The sequence below is a fragment of the Monodelphis domestica genome, chromosome 6 (assembly GCF_027887165.1).
Source record: "Monodelphis domestica isolate mMonDom1 chromosome 6, mMonDom1.pri, whole genome shotgun sequence".
Taxonomy (NCBI): domain Eukaryota; kingdom Metazoa; phylum Chordata; class Mammalia; order Didelphimorphia; family Didelphidae; genus Monodelphis; species Monodelphis domestica.
The window spans coordinates 30,574,660-30,596,665 of record NC_077232.1 but is presented as its reverse complement, the minus strand read 5'-3'; the positions used below and the strand labels follow the sequence as shown (position 1 = coordinate 30,596,665).

At 44.7% G+C, this 22,006-nt stretch overlaps 1 protein-coding gene across 2 annotated transcripts in view; it reads left to right on the top strand.

The window, feature by feature from the left end:
- Positions 1–22,006, top strand: part of TSPAN18 (tetraspanin 18) — a 207,118-nt gene that overhangs the window by 104,285 nt on the left and 80,827 nt on the right. The window contains exon 2 of one of the 2 annotated variants that reach the window (XM_056801914.1): positions 12,805–12,923. The exons of the other annotated variant lie outside the window; for it this stretch is intronic. The gene's annotated coding sequence lies outside the window, so the exon portion shown is untranslated. The remainder of the gene's footprint in view (positions 1–12,804; positions 12,924–22,006) is intronic. 2 annotated transcript variants of the gene reach the window in all.

Sequence of the window (22,006 nt, the reverse complement as noted above, 5' to 3'; positions counted from 1 at the left end):
CCAGTTCTACTGTAAGCTTCCTGACAAAGGGACGGAACTCTTTTTACTCGTGCTTGGATTTTGTGTCCCATGACTTAGGGAAGCTGGGTGGAAGGTAGGACCTGAATGAAGCTTTGAAGGAAACAAAGTGCCCAAAGGGTAGCAGTGAGCCAGGAGGTACCTTCTGGGCTTGGGGGACAACAGCCTATCCAAGACAGATGGATGGAGAGTGATCTGTGAACTGGGAAAGAACATGTGAACAGGAATGATACCGGGGAAAGTAACAGAGGTCGGCTCTTTTCTGAGTGCAAGGGGCTTCCCATGACCCACAGAAAGTAGCTTTGGGATCCTAAATGGAGCCCCTTGGAGCACTGATTAGTGCAAACAATAGATGACAGAAGAAGACCAGGTGGCCTAAGGAAAGCATTTATTCCCCTTGGAGTCAGGAGACCTGAGCTTTATCCCTTAGTTGTGTAACCTTGGCCAAGTTACTTCTTCCTTCCAAGCCTCAGTTTCCCCATCAGTACAATATTTTCACTCCCTACCTCACATGGCTTTAGTGAGCTGGTGAATGCAATGTATTGCCTAACAACCAAGCTTAACCTGATCCGAAGGATCATTGACTTGGAGGTAGGAAGGATTTTATAGGTCATCCAATCCCTTCATTTTACAGACGAGGAAACTGAGGCATGAGAAAATGAAATGATTTGCCAGGTGTTGCAAATCTAGTAAATTTCTGGGGCAAGAACCAAATCTAGGTCTTCCTACCTCCCAGATTTGTGCTCAGTCCACCACACTACCCTGCCTTTCAATCTAATCATCTTCAACCCATTTCAATTCAGTCCAATTCAGTGAGCATTTATCAAGTGAGGGATCTAGTGAATAGGACGCCCACTTCTCAGGGTCACGAAGCCTGATTTCAAGTTCTACCTCTGCCACATACTAGCTTTGTGATTCTGGACAAGTCACTTGACCAGCTCATCTATCATATAATTCCTTGATGCCACTTTTTCCTTTTGTTCTCCTGTAGCTTGCTCACACGTAGGCTTTTAAAACGAGAGTTGGGGTGGTAGAGATGGGCATATGGGATCCCACTCCAACTTTTACAGCTCAGGGAGTATTTCTAAGACCATTTCTCCTGGCTCATCTTCAAAAAGAACCCAATTGGCGATCTGACTTTTTGGTAAAGCTGTATATAACTAATCTGTATGATAAGTACATATCGTAGCCCAAAATATCGTATGATTCCAAAAAAGAAAATGTTTAGTGAAGACTAGCATATGCCTGGGCTGACTAGGAGGGGGACTAAAGGACATTCAAGAAATAAATTGAGAGGAAAGCCACATATTCTGAGAGAAGCATGAGGAGAAATGAAAGATTGCAGAATGCTCCTGTGGATCTGAAGCTTTCTAGCCCACATACCATCGATCATCAGAGCTCAAGCCAAAGAGCATATGTCAGACCCAGCTATTTCGGCACAGTTGTGCTGGGGTATCATAGTAAGAAGCAGCAGGACAGAAACCCAGCACCACCCAAGGGCCTAGGAAGTCAAGACAAGAGCCAAGTGTATACCTATTGACCATGGCTGAAACTGAAAAGATGATCTAGGAGCCAGCAGGGAAGCAAAGAAACTGAGGTCTGATAGGTCTTAGAGGTCAAGGAAGGAAAGAAAGGATGGAGAGGATTAGGATAATGGTAAAGAGAGTATAGGACTTGGAGTCAGGGAGAATAAGGTCTCAGGCTCTCATTAGTGACTTAATGCTGACCAGATCTCTTAATCTATCTCTGTCACCATTTCCTTATCTGGAAAATGAGTTAATATTAGCACCTTCATCTCAAGGTTGTCATGAAGACCAAGCGAGACAAGATAGCTAGGGGATATAGTGCCCAGTATACAGTAGGTGCTTAATAAATATTTGTTCCCTTTTTTCTGCCTTCTCTTTCCTGATTCTTCTGACCTTCAATTGGTTCCCCCCAAAGATGCTGGTAGCACCATCTGTACATGGGGTGCTTCTAGTGATTTTGTAAGATGGATTAGTGGGACTTGTGTATTTAAAAAAATATTCCTACTATTGGTACTGCACCATCACGGGAGAGAACAGGAGATCAGAGAAGACTTAGAAGAACTGATACAAAGAGAATTCAAGTAGCAAGGCAATAGACATATTGTGTACAATATATAAATGAAAAGAACACCAAGCTGAGGCAGAGGGCAGAGGGCTGGGGACTTGAAATGGCCAGTCTTGGCCTTGGATCAAAGATGAGGAAGCATCTCCTTTGTCAGAGAACTGAAGGATAAGAAGCATGGAATGTTCCATCTGCTGCCTAGACTGGTACATTTTTCTTAACTGTTTTCTATTGTTTACAAAAGAGGATTCTTTTATCATTATTATTACAGCAATAACTTGTATAAAAACAAATGGTATCAATAAAATTAATTTTAAAAAAGACAGATTACAGTGTTTTGAATGAGAAGGAACCTCAGAATTCATGTACAGCCATCCTTTGCTATATATCGTGGTCCACTTATTGCAGCTTCACTGTATTGGAGGTTTAAAAAAAATCTAATTCTGTATAGTGGAGTTTTCGCTATATTGTGGGATTTTGTAGATGAATATTATAGTGTAAACAATAGAAATGCAGTATATGCCACTACTAGTATATGCACAAGTTTGCCAACATGAGATCGTACCTGGCACACTATTGACTGATGGAATTAAAGGTGACCAACCATAGCACTCTGTTCTATATCCTGGGTGCCAATTGGCTCAGTGTTTATAAGAAAGTGGGAAAGGTTAATAAGACTGTAGAAAAGGTTTATAGGAGAGTGGGGAGGGTTTATAAAGCCTTAAAAATATATAAATAATAAAATAAATAGAATGCTACTACTTGGGAAATTTTCACCTTTTGAGGGAGTCTCTGGAACGTAACTCCTACAATAGGTGAGGGATCACTGTAATCCAAAGGCCTCTCTTCTGGGGGAGGAAATCAGAGAGCAATGGTAGTTCTAGAGCTAGGAGAGCTGTCAGAGGCCATCTACAGCAACCTCATTTAATAGCTGAGGAAACTAAGGCCAGGAATGGTTACAGGGCTTGCTCAAGATCATAAAGTCAATAGCAAATGCTAGGATTTGAACTCAGGTCCTTTGACTCTTGACTTCAGGGTGGTTTCCAATATACCAGACCAACCTCATATCAAGACAAGTTCCTAATATGAGGGTGAATGTACGAGTCATTTGTTACTGCCAAGAATGAACATCTCCCATAGAAGGAAACCAGAGAGGAGATGAAGGAGCCATAATGCAAATTTCTACCATCAAGCCCCCAATAGGAGTCTAAGCCAATTAGAATTCACATCTGTGGGATTGGGGGTAGGGAGAAGATGGACCTTGGGGAAATCCCTCCTCCAGCTGCTCCCTGGGCTCTCCCTTCAACTGGAAACACGGGCCCTGGAGATTAATGAGAGGACAGGGAAAGAGGGTTTGGGGTATTTTGTTTTGAAAGAAAGAAAAATTGCCTTCAATTTTACCTGTCCTCTGGAAAGCCTGACTAATTAGCAAACACTTGGCAATAAAATCTTTTGCTTCGATGTAATTGCAAACTAATTACCTGGTAGGCTATGTGTATTAATCGTGTTGATTAATAATGCCCAGGTTATAATTAAGCATCTGCTTGGTGAACATGCGCGTCCAGAAGCTCAGACATGGATAGACTTGCAATGACCCGTGAATAGAGCTCATTTCCATGTGTCTGTTTCAGAGGAGGCAGCCCGATGGGTTGAACTGTACAGAGATAAACCAGGACCCTGCATCTGTAGGGTTATGTTTCTTCTTTCACTTCCGGCCAATATTCCTGTCTCTGTTGCCTTCTCAGCCATCCCTGAAGTGGGAAGAGTCTAGAGAGCCTGAAAGCTAGCGCTAATGCCCTATTTATTATTCTGGCAATTATTCTGGGAAATAATTTGGAATTTGGAATATTAAGTAGAGGACTACACTTAGAGGAGCATAGATTTTTTTTTTTATAACCCTTACCTTCGGTCTTGGAGTCAATACTGTGTATTGGCTCCAAGGCAGAAGAGTGGTAAGAGCTAGGCAATGGGGGTCAAGTGACTTGCCCAGGGTCACACAGCTAGGAAGTGTCTGAGGCCAGATTTGAACCTAGGACCTCCCGTTTCTAGGCCTGGTTCTCAATCCACTGAGCTACCCAGCTGCCCCCGAGGGGCATAGATTTTTTTTTTTTAAATAAACCCTTACCTTCCATCTTGGAGTCAATACTGTGTATTGGCTCCAAGGCAGAAGAGTGGTAAGGGCTAGGCAATGGGGGTCAAGTGACTTGCCCAGGGTCACACAGCTAGGAAGTGGCTGAGGCCGGATTTGAACCTAGGACCTCCCGTCTCTAGGCCTGGTTCTCAATCCACTGAGCTACCCAGCTGCCCCCGAGGGGCATAGATTTTAAGGAACCTCAGAGTCCGTCTAGTCTAACTCCTTCATTTTATAGAGAGAGAACCGGAAGTTAAGGGACCTGCCCAAGGTCACACAACTCATATGTGGCAGCTATGGGATTTGAATTTAGAACCCAGGGCTCTCAGTTCAGTTCAGCCTTTATCCTCTGCCATCTTGGAATGCCAGATTAGCTTTCCCCAATGGAGACAGACTGAAGAGTCAAGTAGGTCCCATTCCAGGAGTGTGATTCTGTCTGAGTGTTTCCTCTCCTGGGAGCTGCTAGAATCTGGTTCCTTGCCCTTCTGGGAAGACTGGACAGAAAGATCGCTTTTATCTAGAACTTTCCTTTCCCTGACCTTGGTTTCTACTTGCCCTATCTGACTGCCAATGTCAAAGGGTGATGATCTCACGCAGCTGTGGATTAAGGATAGAAAGAACTTCATGGTCTTTGGCTGATGCTCTGCAAATGAAGGGTCACTGGGCAGTCTGGGTTTGCTTGGGGATGGTAATCTGTCCCTTCGGTTCAGCACAGCTTCCATCCAGACAGTTTGGTGTTGGGGGTCCATTTGGCAGCCATAACATTGTGCTGCCATTGCCGTGCGATTGCAGAGAGCCTCAGTCTATGATGGGGATTAACACGCTGCTAAAGGTCGGAAGGAAAAGCCCGTAGTTGCATTCTGTGTTGGTTTAAGAGTCTGGCCGGGTGGGTGGAACACCTTGTCCAGGGGCTTATTCACAGTGATCAACTTCACGGAGTATGTTTTCATGGGAGAAATCATGGCAAGATGGGATCATAGAATCTCTGAGCTAGAAGAGACCTTCAACAGAAGGGTAGTGAGGCTCAGGAAGGTTAAGTCACTGCTCAAATTCACATGGAAACCAAGTGGAGTCCAAGTCCCATTTCTGCTCCGTACGATGTCATGTAACCTCTGTTGGTCTCTGCAAATCACAAAATTCTCTTCATCTTAGATTTTCCATTTTCTATTTCCATGTCCACTTCCCATTCCACTATCAATTCAACAAGCTTTTATTGCATCCCTACTCAGTGCAAGTAACACGCTGTTAGGATGGAATCCATAGACTGGGAGCGGGGAGAACATCTGAGTTGGAGAGGTTGTGGAGGGAAGGATCTAATCAGCCCTCAAGATAATGATAATAACAACATTTATAGAGCATTTTCTATGTGCTGAGTGCTCAAAATGATCTCATTTTCTCAATAAAAACCCTAGGAGGAAGGTGATATCATTGTCCCTATTATACAGAAAATAAAACTGAGGCAAATGGGTTCAGTAACTGTCCAGGGTCGTACAACTGTTCAGTTACTGAAGCTGGATTTAAACTCAGGTCTTCCTGACTCCAAGCTTTGCGCCCTATCCACTGAACTACCTACCTGCACCTAGCTGTGCCCAAAGTCTTTCACCCATCTAAACAATGTCCATAAGGGCCATAGCAGTCCTTACTTCACATTACTACCTTAATAGTAAGTATTAAGGAGTTGATCTAGGAGAACCTCGAGCTTTCCTCCCAGCTCCAGTGGTCTGTTCTAGACTCTTTCAAGCTCCGATATTCTGTTTCCAAGTTCCTTTTAGCTTTGATTTTCAGTTTTTTTCAATAACAAGTAAATGCTTATTTCCTTTCCAAAAATTATAATTTAAAAAATTGGGATCATAGGATTTAGAATCAGAAATGGTCTCAGAAATAATCTCTAGGTCAAACTTTTCTTTGAACAGATAAGAAAACCAAGGGCTGGGGTAAGAGGCAATGACCTGCCCAGGGTCATGCTGTAAGGAAGAGATCTAGACTTAGATATATTGACTGCCAAAGCAGGGATTGTCCCTCTAGGCTATCTTACTTCATTTTTATCATAGTAGTTGCTGACATTTTAGTAGGCCTTGGCAGGAAGACTTAGAAAGAAGGACTTCAGCTCCTATCTAAGAGACCTCAGGAGCATAAATCATCCTCAGATGACTTCCCACTCCCAGAAATTATTACTGACCCAGCTGGGGATTTCCCTGGCCCCGCCACAGCTTCTCCCAGAAGCCCACTGAATAAGCCTGGCTCCATCTACCCTCCTTCCCCAACCTCTGGATTCCTGGGCTGTCATCATGGCCCCTGTGGCCAGAGCCCAGGCAATACCAAGACTCCCTCCTGCTGTTCCCCTTCCCTGGCAGCTGTCAGAGCTGATAGAGCCAAGTTGGGCATCTGGCCCTGGAGGCAGACGTGGGAGCCCATTAGATCCTGCCCAAGTCTCTGTTTGTCACCAGGGGATTTGTTCTCTTCCTTCTGTGGGTTTCTTTTGCTTTTGTTCTTCTTTTCTTCCTTCTCTTCTTCCCCCTTCCCTCCCTTCTTCCTCTCTCCCTCCTGCTCCCCCCTCTTCCTTTCTCCTTCCTTCCTCTTCTCCCTCCTCCTGTCCTTCCCATTCTTTTCCTCCTCTTCCTTCTCCCTCTTCTCATCTTCCTCCTTGCTGTCTTATGAATGAAGCCAAAATCCAATTTCTCAGCTACATGACACTGCACCCCCCTCCACCCCAAGGACTGGTTTATTGTTTGATTTCTTTTTTCCTCTATCACTTAATCAATGACATTTCTTGTAGAAGAAAATCTGCCTTCAGCCTTGGTTTGCCTTGTCTTATCCTTATAACATCTCAGGAGTAATGAAAATGTCATTATATTCCACATTTCTCTAGTTTGCCAATCACAATAGTTCTCTTAGGCATGCAGTGTGGATTTATGCTCTTTCTTATATCCAGGGGGAAACTTTGGCTCAGAAACTTTTGACTCCAAGTCCAGGGTGCAGAGTGGGAGACCCCTGGGGGCAGGAGGGTCCAGAAGCTGGGGACAGAGATGGTCTGAAGGTCTTGGCTTCCCAGAGGCTCCAAGATAAGGCACTGCGCTGGGATGAAATAGAGCCAGAAATGGTATTGGGGATATGAGTTCGAATCTTGGTTTTGCTGCATAATATTTATGTGAAAGGAACTTCCTTTCCCTCCCTGGGCTCCCATCACTAAAATGAAAGAGATTGCTAAATCCCCTTCCAGCTCTGATAGTCTATGTTCTAGGCTCCTTCCAGCCCCAACATTCTGGTGTCCCAAGGTCTCTTTCAACTTTCACTGATTCAATTTTCAGTGCTCTGAATTCCCTTCCAATTTCAGCATTCTTTGTTCTAAGGTTCCTCCCAGGCTCAGCACTCTTAAGTTCTAATATCCTAGGTTCTAAGATCTTTCTGATCTCTGACTTTCAATGGTCTAAGGTCCCTCTCAGTGGTGACATGCTCTAAGGTCCTTCCCATCTGACATTAGATGTTTTGTGGTCCCTCCTCGTGGTGACATTTGTTCTAAGGTCTCTCCAAGCTCTGACATTCATAGTTCTAAGGCCCTTTCCAAATATGACTTCTAAAGATCTTCCAAACTTCAACCTTCTCTGTTCTAAGGTCCCTTCCAGCTCTGGCGTTCATATCATCAATGCTCTTGAGTTCCCTTCCAACCTTATAACTTTGTTCTAAGGTCTTTTTCCAGCCTTAATATTCTGAGTTTTAATATCCCATGTTCTGCTGTCTCTTCCAGTTCTCATTCTGTATTCTAGAGTTACTCTTAGCTCTGAAATGATGTGGTCTGAGGTATTTCCAAGCTCCTACATTCTATGTTCTAGCTTTGACATTCTGTGACCTTAAGTCCTGTCTGGATCGGATATCCTAATGTAACTTCTAAGGTCCTTTCTAGTTCTAATATTCCGCCTTCCTTTTTTTAACCCTTACCTTCTATCTTAGAATCAATACTATATATTGGTTCTAAGGCAGAAGAGTAGTAAGGGTTAGGGAGTGGGGGTTAAGTGACTTGCCCAGGGTCACACAGCTAGGAGGTCTTTGAGGCTAAATTTGAACCCAGGACCCCCCATCTCTAGGCCTGGCTATTATCCAAATAGTTGTCGTCTAGCTGTCCCTGATATTTCATCTCCTAAAATGCCTTTCTCTTTTTTCCATCCTGTGATTGTTTAGGTCTAAAGCAGAGCCTCCTGGGAGTTGGCATGGGAGTTTGGGACTCTGGGCAGCCAGTCAACTGCTAAGCATCTATTAAGTCACTTCTATATGCCAGCCACTGTGCCAGGTGCCAGGGATAAAATGTCAAGAGTGAAACAGCCCCTGCCCTCGAGAAACTCGTCTTCTACCTGTATGCAGCTAGGAATATTCTCGAGACTTACAGCATAGATGCATGATGACCTCAGGAGGGAAAGGAGGCCCCAGCAGTTGGGGGCAGGAGTGGAGAGCCCAGCATAGATGGAAGCTGAGGTTTCTTACTGGCATTAAGAGACGGGCATTCTTGTCCTCTGCTGGGAAGTGTGAGGCAGGGGCAAGGCAGGAGAGATACGGACGGGGGTGCTATGGCCTTCCGGAAGCCTTTCTTCTTGGGGAGCCAGGCCCAGAAAACCAGCCCAGTATCCTTTAGTGCCCTGTATGCTGCTTTTCACTGATGATGCCGGCAATGAATTCTTAGCAGCTGCCCTCAATGTTTATGCCGTGACAGACATAAGGGAGAGGAATGAGCAGGGCGCTCTTTGTGACTGTCCGACGCCATAGAAATGTGAGTCATTTTTCTTGTGAATCTCTAAGAAGGAGAAGAAGAGATTCCAGGAAGGATGGCAGCCCTAGAGGAAAGATTTGTGTTTTCTTCTTCTAGGGGATGGGGGTGGGCCTTGGCCAGGACCTCCTTCCCTGCATTTCATCTTGCATCCTGCTAAGACCTGGGCTCAAAGCCTGGCGCCTGAATGATTCTATCCCTCCCACCCCCTGGTCTGTGAAGCTTGACCTTGCTCACTCAGGAAACAGTGGTCAGCTGAGAGTTCCTCAAATGATGAATTTAGAGGTAGAGGACCTGAATTCAAATCCTGACTATGACTCACAACGTACACAATAATAGTACTTATGTTGTTCAGTTGGGTGGGACTTTCCATGATCCCCTTTATGAATTTCTTGCCAGAGATTATGGAGGGGTTTGTCATTTCCTTCTCTAGTTCATTTTATAGATGAAGAACTGGGGTCAACAGGTGACTTGACCAGGACCAAGTGAGGCTTTGCAAGGGGCAGTTCAGACTGGGAGAATAAGGCCCTCTCTGGGAGCTGTCCACAGCTATGAAATGACAGAATTAGTTTACTCCACATTGAAGAAGGTGGTGAAGACGGATGTGGCGGTGCTGGGTTGGGACCCAGAAAAGCTGGTTTTCAGGCCTACCTCTGATACTTCCTAGCACTGTGACTCCCAGAAAATCACTTAACCTTAACTGATCCTCAGTTTCCCCCTCTATAGAATGGCAATAATAATCCTCATATTGCTTACTACAGAGGCTTGTGGTGAGAAAAGACTTTGTACAGTTAACTTTCTCCAGGAATAGAAGTTATTTTTCTTAGCCAGATCATTTCTCCATCAGGGCTTTAGCGGAAGCACTGAAGTTGTTTGTTTGTTTGTTTGTTTGTTTGCTTTAAAGGCCAACTCCCTTCCAGCTTGGATATATCTACAAGACCTCCCCCTCATTCTGACTCTTGAGCTCATTTAGAGCCAGAAAGATAATGGAATAAAATAGAGCCAAGGAAAACACAGGCAGAATGTCAGGGGACACTTTCCCTAGTGAAGAAATCTGCCAGGTTATAGAGCAGGGTTTGGGGCTGAAGCTGGGCAAGATGTTCCTTCTGACAGTGCCCAGGCTGGGCTATGGTTCCCATAGGGTGCCCAGATTGAGTTTTGACTTGAGCCATTCCTTCCTAATCGAGTCTGAGTTCTTGGACTGAGTTCTTGTGACCCTGGAATGTTCCTCATCAACTGGTTTGTTTCTTTGCAGAACCTCCGCCTTATCTTACCTTTTTGTGGAGAGAATATGACTATTAGGCCAGTCAGCATAAAAGGTCTCCCAAATCCTACCTGCTTTGACTTTTGGTAACTAAAGATTCATTCATCATTTATTAAGCTCCTCTCCTATGTGGAACACTGTGCTAGGTGCTGCGGATACAAAGACAAAAACAAAATCCTCCTAGCCTGCAAGGAGTTTACATTCTACTGGATGATATACAGAGACTCCAATATAAAATGTATACAAAGTAATAGTGGTTTGGTCAGACATAATAGATAGAAAACTGGCTTCTATTAGAGTCAGGAAGGATGGAATTATAGTCTTATGTACTAACTGGGAGACAGTGGGTAAATCACTTTCCTCCTCAGGGCCCCAAGCAACCTTCTGAGATGCTAAGTGCCCATCTCTGATAAGAGATGAAGTTTCCCACCTGGAGCCCTCTAGCCTTACAACATCCCAAGCCCAGCCAAAGAACTCTACCTCTCTGTATTAAGGAAGGAGAAAACAGCTCTGAATCAGGAAGGGTGGTACCCAGAGCGAGCTTCGAAGGAAGTTAGTGATTCTGAGAGGCAAAGGTGAGGCAGGTGGACATTCCTGATGTGAGAGACCTCCTGCACAAAGTTACAAAAGCAACAGATGGAATGTCATTGATGGGCAAGAGCAAATAGCTAGACCTACACTGGGAAGAACTGGGGGCATCAAATCAGGGATGGAATTGGAATTGTAACTACTGTTACAATTATGGCATCATAGGATTTAGAGCTGGGAGTTATCTAGTTCAACTGTTTTTATTCCACAGATGTGGAAAACTGAGTCCTGGAGAACATAAATGACTTGCCCAGTGTAGAACCAGAATTCTAGCCCCAGTGATCTACCCACTCTCTGTCTGCTCTCCAAAGGCGTTGACGTGTTTAGAGTCCAGACATCTGAGTTCTAATCATGACCTTGCCACTTGGTAGCTGTGCGAACTTGGGCAGCTGACTTCACCCTCACTGAGCCTCAGTTTCCCCCTTGTAAATTGAAGGGGTTGAACTACATGAGTTGCCAAGCCTTTGCATCCCTAATCCTAATGTGATTCTTCAGATGAAACAATGCATGCCAAAGAAGGGGAAGAAGGAGGGAACACAAAGAGACAATGACAGGGAGAGAGGGGGAGGAGAGTCTTAGAAAAAGAGATAGAGGGACAGACGTGGAGGAAGAGACAGACAGAGAGGAGTGAAGGAAAGAGAGAGAAGATGAATAGAGACAGAGATAAGAGATGGGCAAGGGGGAGAGAGGGGGGAATTAAGGAGGGGGGGAGGGGAGTGAGCTCAAGTACTGGCACTGGGAGGATGTCAAGCTGTAAGTCACGGTGGTGTTAACACAGTCGTAGTTTTTACTACTTAACTCCATACAGCCATTTATTTATTTATTTATTTAGCTCTTTGGGAGAAAAAGCCTGAAATCACACTTCTCGGGGGGATGAGCTAGGAGCTGGAAGAGATACTTCCCCCAATCTGCCCGCCGACAGGATCCTCATTCCGTGCCGTCTGGCGTGACATTAGCGCCCGCCAGCTTGGGCACGCTAATGACATTTGCATTTTGCTGGCTAGTGAAACAAGTACTTGCCTGGCTGGGGTTGGCTCCTTCCCTGCAGGGAGCAGAGCCCAGGAGGGAGAAGAGGGGGAGGGAAGGGAGTAGGAGAAGCAGAGCCAGGTACCCCTGCTTCAGCACCTTGTGCAGCCTCCTGGAGGCTGGGGTGGATCCCACAGTCTGTGGGGAAATGGCATTTGTGTCCGTGCCTTGGCCTTTTGACCCAAGGGGTGTCTGATAGCTTGCTGTTGGTGTAGTTGCTGGCTCAGCACCCATCCACCCATCCCCGTATCCAAGATGTGGGCTGGACACCAGGATGCAGGGTAAATTAGGGCTGTTGGAGAATCATTGACATAAGCAAGATTCAGACTCATCAAATGTTTGCATCCCAGAATCAACCCCCCGAGGTGGAAATGGCCATCTGAGTCACCGGGTCCCTGGTCAAATGTCCGCACCACATAATAGCAGATGAGTTGTTAGTCATTTAGTCTCTCCTTGAATACTCTGAGTGAGAGGAAACTCACTACTATGAGAGGCGACTCACCCCATGTTGGCTTTATTTATTAGATTTTTTATTTTATTTTATATATATATAATTATAATTATGTATATTATATAAAATATACTAAAATAATAAATAATATAATAGATACTATATATTATCTATTATATTATTTATTATTTTATTATATTTTAATTATTAGATGTCTTTACCTCAAGCCAGGGCTTTGGGGTCTTCCATGGGCAATCTTCAGGGGACGACCTTGCTGATATTTATAGCTGGGGTTTCTGCCCTTGTGATTTCTGGTCTTTAGGCTCAACATCACAAATTATCCTCGTGTGGCATAAACTTCAGGGTCAATGGAAAAGACTGGGAAAGAGTTGGTTGGGTTGGGTTGGGTTGGGGGAGCCACGTTGTGATTCCCATTGGCAGTCTAGAGGAAGAGTCATTGTTGGCTTGCTTTCGCCCGACAGGCGAATTTGCTTTGGATGGCCAGGGAGGTCCTGATCGATACACACTGATCGCGTATCCCTGAACCGAGCTCCTGGGACAGCATCGACCTTTCACCTAGAGCCTGTCATTGGCTGTGGAGGTAAGGAAGGGCCCGAATCTGACTCTGGGATTTGTCATGGCCAAAATGCTGGACACTCGCCCACATCAGATCCACAAATTTGGTACTTTTCCACACAAAGAAATCTAATAGTCACATTTATAAAAGTGATTCTTTGCTTTACCAAAACTATCCCATTAGTTTAAAAATGACCTTCCATCTTAGAATCAATAGTATGTATTGGCTCTAAGTCAGAAGAGTGGTAGGGCTAGGTAATGGGGGTGAAGTGACTTGCCCAGGGTCACACAGCTAGGAAGTATCTGAGGTCAGATTTGAACCCAGGACTTCCTGTCTGTAGACCTGGCTCTCAATCTACTGAGCCACCCAGTTGCCCCATCATTGAATTACTTTTTAAAAAATTATTGTTTCTCTTATATCACTGTCACTATTCAAAGACTCCCTCCTAACCCTTATCAAATGCTCTTTTGTAGCAAGAAAGTCCAGTTAAGTAAACTGACTTAATACATTGGCCACATCTGGCAATGCATGCCTTACTCCACACTGCAGACTGCCCCCTCTCGGCTAAAAAGTGGGATGCCTTCTCCCCATCGGTTCACTGAACTCTCTATTGTTCAGGGATCTGATGTTACATTGTTGTGGTTGTTTCACACATTATCCTCCTAGTTTGGCTTACTTAGCTCTGCATCAGTTCATAGAAACTGTCCCAAGTTTCTCAGAATTGTTCTTAGGATGCAATAAATAATTTTTTCCAACTCTTACTTTCTGTCCTAGTATCAGTTCTAAAACAGAAGAACTGTAGGTAATGGGAGTTAAGTGCCTTGTATAGGACTGCCCAGCTAGGAAGTCTCGGAGGCCAGATTCGAACCCATGGCCTGGCACTCTATCCACTGTGCTACCTCGCTGCCTCTGTATGAAATACTTCTTTGAATTACTTTGAAATATGATTTAATTTACCCTCCATAAGGGCACGTGTTACCTTTTAGAAATGTCGTATCTGTTGTCCTAAACAGTGGAAATCTGTGCCATGATGTTTCCATTTTGATCCGTCTCTAAACAGTGTGGGACTACTCTCTCCCTCTTCCCTGCTAGGGAAATATTGTGTTGGATGGATGCTAGCCATTGAATCCCTTGGTGTTGTGGGTACTGAGGGTAATTTTCTCATTTGTTGTTGCTTAGTTTTATCATGTTTGACTCTTCGTGACTCACTTTGGGCTTTTCTTGGCAGAGATACTGCAGTGGTTTGTCATTTTCTTCTTCAGCTTATTTTATAGAAAGCACAACGGAGGCAAACAGAGTTAAGTGACTTGTCCAGGGTAACACAACTAGTAAGTATCTAAGGCCAGATTTGAATTTAGGAAGATGAGTCTTCCTGACACCAGGGCTGGTGCTCTATCCACTGTACCACTTAGCTGCCAATTCTCTCATATAGTTAGAGCTATAAGGTATCTTAAAGGCCACCTGACCCAACTTCTTAATATTACAGATAAGGAAACACTCCTTGAGAGAGTGATTTGGCCAAAATCTCGCAGCTAGTAAATGCCAGAGTCAAGATTTGAACCCAGGTCCTTCAGATCTAATCCTCATTCCCCAAATGAGTGAATGGATTATTACAGGAGGAGGCACAGCCCTCTGGGTCTCTTCCCAAATCTTCCAAATGTCCTTCGGGTAGAAGCAATGATCCAGGGCAGGGGAAAGAAGTCTTTTGATTTAATTTCTATCTTTGCTCCTCATTTCCTCTGGCAAGTTGCTTATTTTCCCTGAGACTTGGTCTCTCCATCTGTCAAATGGGAGAATTTGGGTTACTAAAGTCACCTGGAGTCCACAGTCCTGGAATACTGGAATCTTATCTTTGTGATTTGCTAGCTGTATGCCTCTGCTTGTCAATTAAGCTTTCTGAGCCTTTTGTTCCTTCTTTTGTTAGTCAATTATTCAGTAAGCATTTATTAATCACTTCTGATGTGTCTGGTAGGGCAGCAAGGTAGCACCAGGCTTGGAGTGGAAAAGACTCTTCCTGAGTTCAAATCTGACCTTAAGATACTTCCCAGCTAGGTGACCCTGAGCAAATCACTTTACCCCATTTGCCTCACTTTCCTCAACCGAAAAATGAGAAGTCAGTGCTAAACTACTCCTTTATCTCTGCCAAACAAACCTCAAAGGGAGCCATGAAGAGACAGACATTCCTCAACAATTATGTGCCAGGCACTGTGCTAAGTGCCAGGGATCCAAAGAAAGACAAAAGACAGAAACTCACAGTTTAAGGGGAAAGAGAACATGCAAACAAATCTCAGATGAAGCAATGTATACGCTAGAGGAAAGCATTGTGTTAGGTCATTTCTAGATCCCCATGGGATTGAAAAATTCGATTCCATCCCAAGTCTAAAATCTACAGGGAAAATCCCCAAAAAGAGGTCTTTGGGATTCAACCTAGACAGCAGGGAAGACTGACTGGGCCCCAGAACCCCTGGGAGTGGCATCACACATCAAGCATCCCATGTTACCTCAGTCCCTGGGCCTCTAGTGGGCATAGAGCAGCCATTCATCTTCCTGGCATTGATAAAGAAGCTCTTGTGCCCACCCATATGCCACTTAGGGGCCAGCCTCTGTTTGCCGGCTGAGATCCTCTGGCACTATCCACTATTGGGCTGTGACAGGAGGCATCCGTCGGGAGGGGCTCACTGGTGCCAGCTGGAGCTACAAGGAGAACTTGGCCCCCTTCTCCCCTTTGTTCTTCACTATCCTTCCCAGACTTATTCATCCTAGGCCATTATAGGAACCCCAAACTGAAAGCTGGAAGGATCCTTGGAGATCATCTAGTCCCACCACTTCATTTTACTCAGAAGGAAACTGAGACCTAGAGAGTAAAGTCACTTACCCAAGATTGCATAGGGAGCAGCAGAGTGAGGATTTGAACCCAGGACCTGTGGTTCAAATCCTGGAACTTTCTGTTATTTGAAACCACTTCCATAATGTTTAAGAACCTCCTTTTTATGCCTTCTCATCCTGGGGGATATGATCTGAGGTCAAGCACCATCTAGTCCACCCAAGTGCCACTATTTATGAATTAGTCTAACTTGTAAAAGTGACAGGATGGAGAGTACAGCTGGATGGCTCAGTAGATTGAGAGCCAGGCCTAGAGCCAGAAGGTCCCGGGTTCAAATATGGACTTAGAAACTTCCTAGCTATGTAACCCTGGGTAAATCATTTAATCCCCATTGCCTAGTCCTTACTACTCTTCTATCTTAGAATCAGAACAATACAACCAATACATATGATTGATTCTGATACAGAAGGTAAGGCTTTAAAAACAAAAGGATCCTCACACCAGGACTCATGAATGCCTGGCAGCACGGGATCTAGAGCTTGGGAATTAGACAAATGAAGTGGATTTAGAGAGGAAAGCCAGTTTTCCTTTTTGGCCTGCTTTTTATCCCCTAGGCAGAAACACTGGGAAATCACGTTTCCTTCTTAGTTCAAGGCCCTTTTTCACTGCCTGACTGATTGGTGTCCTGAAAGGAGTCTGGGGACTTGATTTGATTTTTTTTTATTTTTGGAAAGATGGTAGAGCCTGAGAGGTGACATCTGCTGATCTGGCAACATCTGCCCCTGTGACTTCCTCCCTTCACACACCAGACTCCCCCACCCCCACCCCTAATTTCCAACACCCTTCGAAGATAATGAAGACATAGAAGGGCCCTGCAGCAGCAGGCAGAAGCCAGCTGCTCTCAGCCCTGCAAAAGGCCAAGTTCATCAGGCATCCTTTTCCCATCCCTAAACTCAGATCTTGGGCCAGCAGGGACTGAAATCACAGTCGGGGGGAGGGGTGAGTGTAGGGAGAGGGGGCTTGGGGGGGAGGGCAGTATCTCAGCCCCATTGCACAGGATCACCAGTTTAGAGCTGGAAGTTCTCTCTGGGACCATCCAGGCCAACCCCTTCATTTTAGATTTGAGACAACTATGAGACATTTTAGATATGAGCCCAAGGATGTGAAGTGGCATATCCAAGGTTACATTAGCAAAAGAGAAGAGATACAGACTTAGCCCACATGACAAGTTCAAGACTCTTTTCTCTGGAAGAACCCAGATAATTTTCTTCTCTTCCAGCCCTTCATATGACAAACAAGGAAATTAAGGCCTGGAGGAGACTATAGGCTCGTAGATGTATTGCTGGAAGGGACTTCAGAGGTTATCTAGTGTAACCATCTCATTTCATAAATGAGGAAACTGAGTCTTAGGAAGGTTGAATTACATGCCCATGGTCACACAAACAAAAAGGGACAAAGGTGGAAAGATGGTCTTCTGACTCCAAATCCATCAGTCAGTAAATATTTATTAAGCACCTGCTACTTGCTAGGTCCTTGGAATAAGCAGATCAAAACAAAACAATCCCTGTCCCTAAGAGGCTTGTAGTCGCTCTAATCTCAAGTGAGATCACATGTGTAAAGTGTTCTGCAAACCATAATGTATGTCATGATAGAATTATGCTGCATCATCATCATTATTATATTAAAATGCTAGCCATCATTCTAGTGGCAAAAGACTGTAGGGACATTGTTAGAGATAATATGCATACCAAAAAATACAATGTAATTAATTATGTTTGTATTCTATGAATAAGATACAAGTCCAGTGTAATTATAACTGTTGTGCATTGTGTTTGTGTTGTACAAATACAATGTAACTGTAACTATTGTGCATTGTATCTGTATTATACAAATACAATGTAATTATAATTCTATTGTGCACTGTATATGTATTATACAAATACAATGTAACTAACTCTATTGTGCATTGTATCTGTGTTGTACAAATACAATGTAACTAACTCTATTGTGCATTGTATCTGTGTTGAACAAAAACAGCGTAACTGTAACTCTATTGTGCATTGTATCTGTGTTGTACAAATACAATGTAACTAACTCTATTGTGCATTGTATCTGTGTTGAACAAAAACAACGTAACTGTAACTATTGTGCATTGTATGTGTTGTACAAATACAATGTAACTAACTCTATTGGGCATTGTATCTGTGTTGTACAAATACAATGTAATTGTAACTATAATTTACATTGTATCTATGTTGTCCCAATACAATGTAATTACATTTGTACTATGTAAATACAATGTAGTTATGAGTCACTGGCTTTGAAAGAAACAAAAGGATTCTAAGAGATGGGAGTAGGGAATGCATGCCAGCCAACTTTCCCCTATGGCACATTCAGATTTACAAAGCACTTTTCCCCATTTAACAGCACAAATCTTATTGCACCCATTTTACAGAGAAGGCTCAAAAAAATGAGTTTCAGAGGGATGAAGTGACTTGTGCAGGGACTTATGGCTAGGAAGTGAAGAAATCTGGGCCAGAAACCAGGGCTTCTCATTCCAGGTTAAGGTTCTCTCTGTACTCCCAGGTCTACTGCCCAAAGTTGCCTACTCTGTAGCTCCTGACCAGAGGCAGGAGAGTGGGCTAGACTAAGCAAGGGCAGGTGGCTGCTATGCTCTGCTGAGTAACTGTCTGGACAAAAGACTCTACTGAGAGAGACCCTGAGTTCAGCCCTTAAATGATAGACCAGGAGAAAGGCTGGGACCAGCAGCAATGGGATCTGCCACAAATGTTTCCAATAAGCTCTCTGGGTATAATCACATGCATCACTGTTTCCCCTGCTATGCCCATGCTCTCTTCATTTCCCGCTCATAAAAATGTTGACATCAGCAGAGCCCCCGCTCTGGGGTTTACCAGTTTTGGTGAGGGGGGGAGTTTCAGGGTGGGCCAAGACCTGAAAAATGCTGCCTCCTAAGTTCAAAATACTTCCAGACTGCTGAGTGGCCTAGGATTTAGAAGAGGCCATAAGAGATGATCTAATTCTACCCCCTTTTCTTTGTTCTACAGATAGGGAAATTGAAGGATTCATTTTGGCCAAGGTCATCCAAATAGTAGTGGTCCAAGCTGGGACTGGAACCCAGAACCACTATCTTTGAAAATAGCCAGAATTAAGAATAATATTTCACATTTCCAGAGGGCAGAGCCAGAAGCCATGGGTACTAGTCTTTCAAAATTGAGATTTGATGGCAGGAAACACTTCCTAATATCCCAAGGGGTAAAGGGCCAGCCTGGGTGGTCAAGGGTTCCTCCTCTCTGATGATCTTCAAGTAGAGGCTGCTAAATCTGGAAGTCTGGACTGGATTCGATGTTTGCTGAGGTCCCTTCCCACTCTGAAATTCTATGATTCTATCCAAGTTCCTTTCAAGTTCTAAGTTCCTGTCAAGCTTTGTCATTTGTACATTTTAAATGTAAAGGTTCCCCTCCTTCTCTGACATTCCTTCTTCTTGTGCTGCCAACCTGGGTTCAGTGTCTTGTGTCTGAAAGTCATTTTCCTCTTATTCCATGACACCAATCTAGTCAGTCACCTTAGAATTATATGTCAAAGATGGGGCTAAATAGCCGCATTACACCAAGAATTTTGGTGGGCTTAGAGTTTCCCAGGTCATGGGTAGGACCCACAGGGAGGGAATGGAAACCCTCCCAGAGAAGCCTCTGAAGATTTAAATGGAGATGGGAGGATTTGGTTATCCCTGGACAGAGGAGAGCAACCCACCATGTGGCTTTGGAGAGTTATTGCTGGGATACTGGAGTGGGAAACGGATTAGCAGAGACGTGTCTTCTCCTTATCACTAGCTGTGACTGGAAGACTGGCTGCCCCCCCCCCCCCACCCCCCGTGGCCTCGTGACTCAGTTTGCTCTAGGGATGGCCCTGGCACACTTAAAGCCAGTGCATGCACCTCTGGAAAGCTCACCCCACTCAGTTGAACAGGCCTGGACTTCAGCATCAGCTGGCGCTGCCCTACACGTCTCCTTCACAATGAGCTGTGCCACACAAAAAAGCAAAGGCGGCTCGGTTTCTCTTCTTGCTCTCTGGTAGCTCATCACACGAGTGTGCGCCCCCGACGGCATTTGCAGTCTGCACACATCCCGAGAAAGCTGCCCAGCAGGACTCCTCCAAGTCCTCTGCTGTCAGCAGGGATGTCTGCCCGGGCCAGCCCTGGCGACAGGACTGGCCGCTAATTGCTGGTGGTCAGGTGTTCTGTAGACTGTGCGGCCTCGAAAGGCTCTTGATGAGGTCTGTGACATGAATCCTTCTGTCCGGGTCCCCAGTGGTTGCCTAATGACACGAGGATCTATCATTTGAAGTATAAAGGATGATTTCCATGATTGCTTTGTACGGGAGTTCTTGTGGGTCGCTCTGTGCTGGATCCTGGGAGTGGGTGAGAGCCAATGGAAGTGTGGATTGGTGTGCGTGTGTGTGTGTTTGTGCACATGTGCACGCCGTGCGTAGAGACAAGGAACAGACAGGGTGCCCTCCTGGGAGGACACTGGGATGTGCTCAGTTTATCTACTCAGACAATAAGCCGACTGGATGTGTAGGAACTGGAGTGGAATTAATATGCCCTTGGGGGTGTCTATCCTCAGTGAGATTGAAGGTTCCAGACACCTGGCTGTGAATAAATATTTTTGTATTTGGTAGGCAGGGCAGTATAGTTAAAAAATCAATCAATGAAAATATTAGGTTCTGAAGTCCGAAGCCCTGGGTTCAGATCTCATCTCTGATATTTATTACCTGTGGGACCAGAGACAAAACAAAATCTCTCTCAGCTTTAGTTTTCTCATCTGAAAAATGGTGCGGAGGGCTGTTGATATAGATGGCTCCCAAGATTCCTTCTTGTTCTAAATCTAGGATCCTAATAATTACTCATCTTTCCATAGACCTTAAGGTTTGCAGTAACTCTGAAAAGTAGTTAGTCCCCATACTGCAAATGAGAAACTGAGGCAGATGGAGGTTAAGTGACTTGCCCAGGGTCACAGAATTAGTAAGTGTCTTTGAGGTAGAATTTGAACCTAGGACTTTCTGCCTCCACATCCAGAACTCTTCACTTCATCACACTAATTCCAAACTCCTTCTACGCCACCTGCCTGTTAAGTATGTAAAGGACAGCCATGATGAAGAAGCATGAAATATTGGTCAGGATTTGAACTCGGGTTTCTTGACTCCAAGTATGTCAGGATTATAAAATCACAGACTTAGGGTTCAAAAGTTCATAGAGTCCAATCGCATTATTTCATAGAGAAGAAACACTGATTTTTATTATAATTAAGTGATTTATTTGTCTGGTTCTGAGGCGAGATTTCCAGCCAGGCCTCCCTAATTCCAGGTCCAGCATTCTCTCTCCACTACTCTCCTCCTTTTCCAGTTTGGAAAGCTTGGAGCTTTTGAGATTCTCTGACCATTCTGTGGGTCTGATTTCATACTGTCCTAGCTGTCCTCTGGGCAGAGGGAGGCAGCTTGAGGAAGAGGCCCAGGTCTAAAGGGACCTCTGAACTCTTCCCCAGAGGGGAAGCCTACTACACCACAGCCAGAGAGTTAGGGATGGTCATGGGAATGGGGACTTCTTTGAGACTGACATGGGCCACGAGCCCTCAATACTTTTCCAGGGGCTCGGGGCAGGTACGTGACAAATACTTAGAGAATGAAATTGAGTGGATGTCATCGCAACGAGTGAATCATGCTTGGATCTGGCAAGTAGTCATTAGGAGCTTTTAGGCTCTGAAAGAGTTTTCCGAAGGCTGGGTCAGTAGCCATGTAGAGCATGGACTGGAGCCAGGGAAGGCTAAAGGCTGAGAGGCCAGCTGGGAAGCTGCTGAGGTGACCGAGGTGTGGATTAATCTGGTAGCAGAGGCAATACGCAATACGGAGGGGGAGACATTTGAATGAATTAATCAACCGATGAAGGAAAAGGCATTCATTAAGCCCTCAAGCTCTGAGCTAAGCCCCAAGAAGACAAATATAAAAGTGAGGCAGTGTCTGACCTGAGGGAAGTTACCTTCTTCTAAAGGGAAAAATGGCGGGCTGGGGAAGAGAGTTGGAATGTGGGCAGTCACAGGGATAATAAAGTTGACCCATTGGGCAGGCAGGCCATTGAGAGGCAGTGTGGTGTGGTGGGTAGGGCACTGGACGTGGAGTCTGGAGAACTTCCTAGCTCTGTGACCTGAGCAAGTCACTTACCTTTTCTGGGCCTCAATTTCTTTATCTGTAAAATGAGGAAGTTGGAATC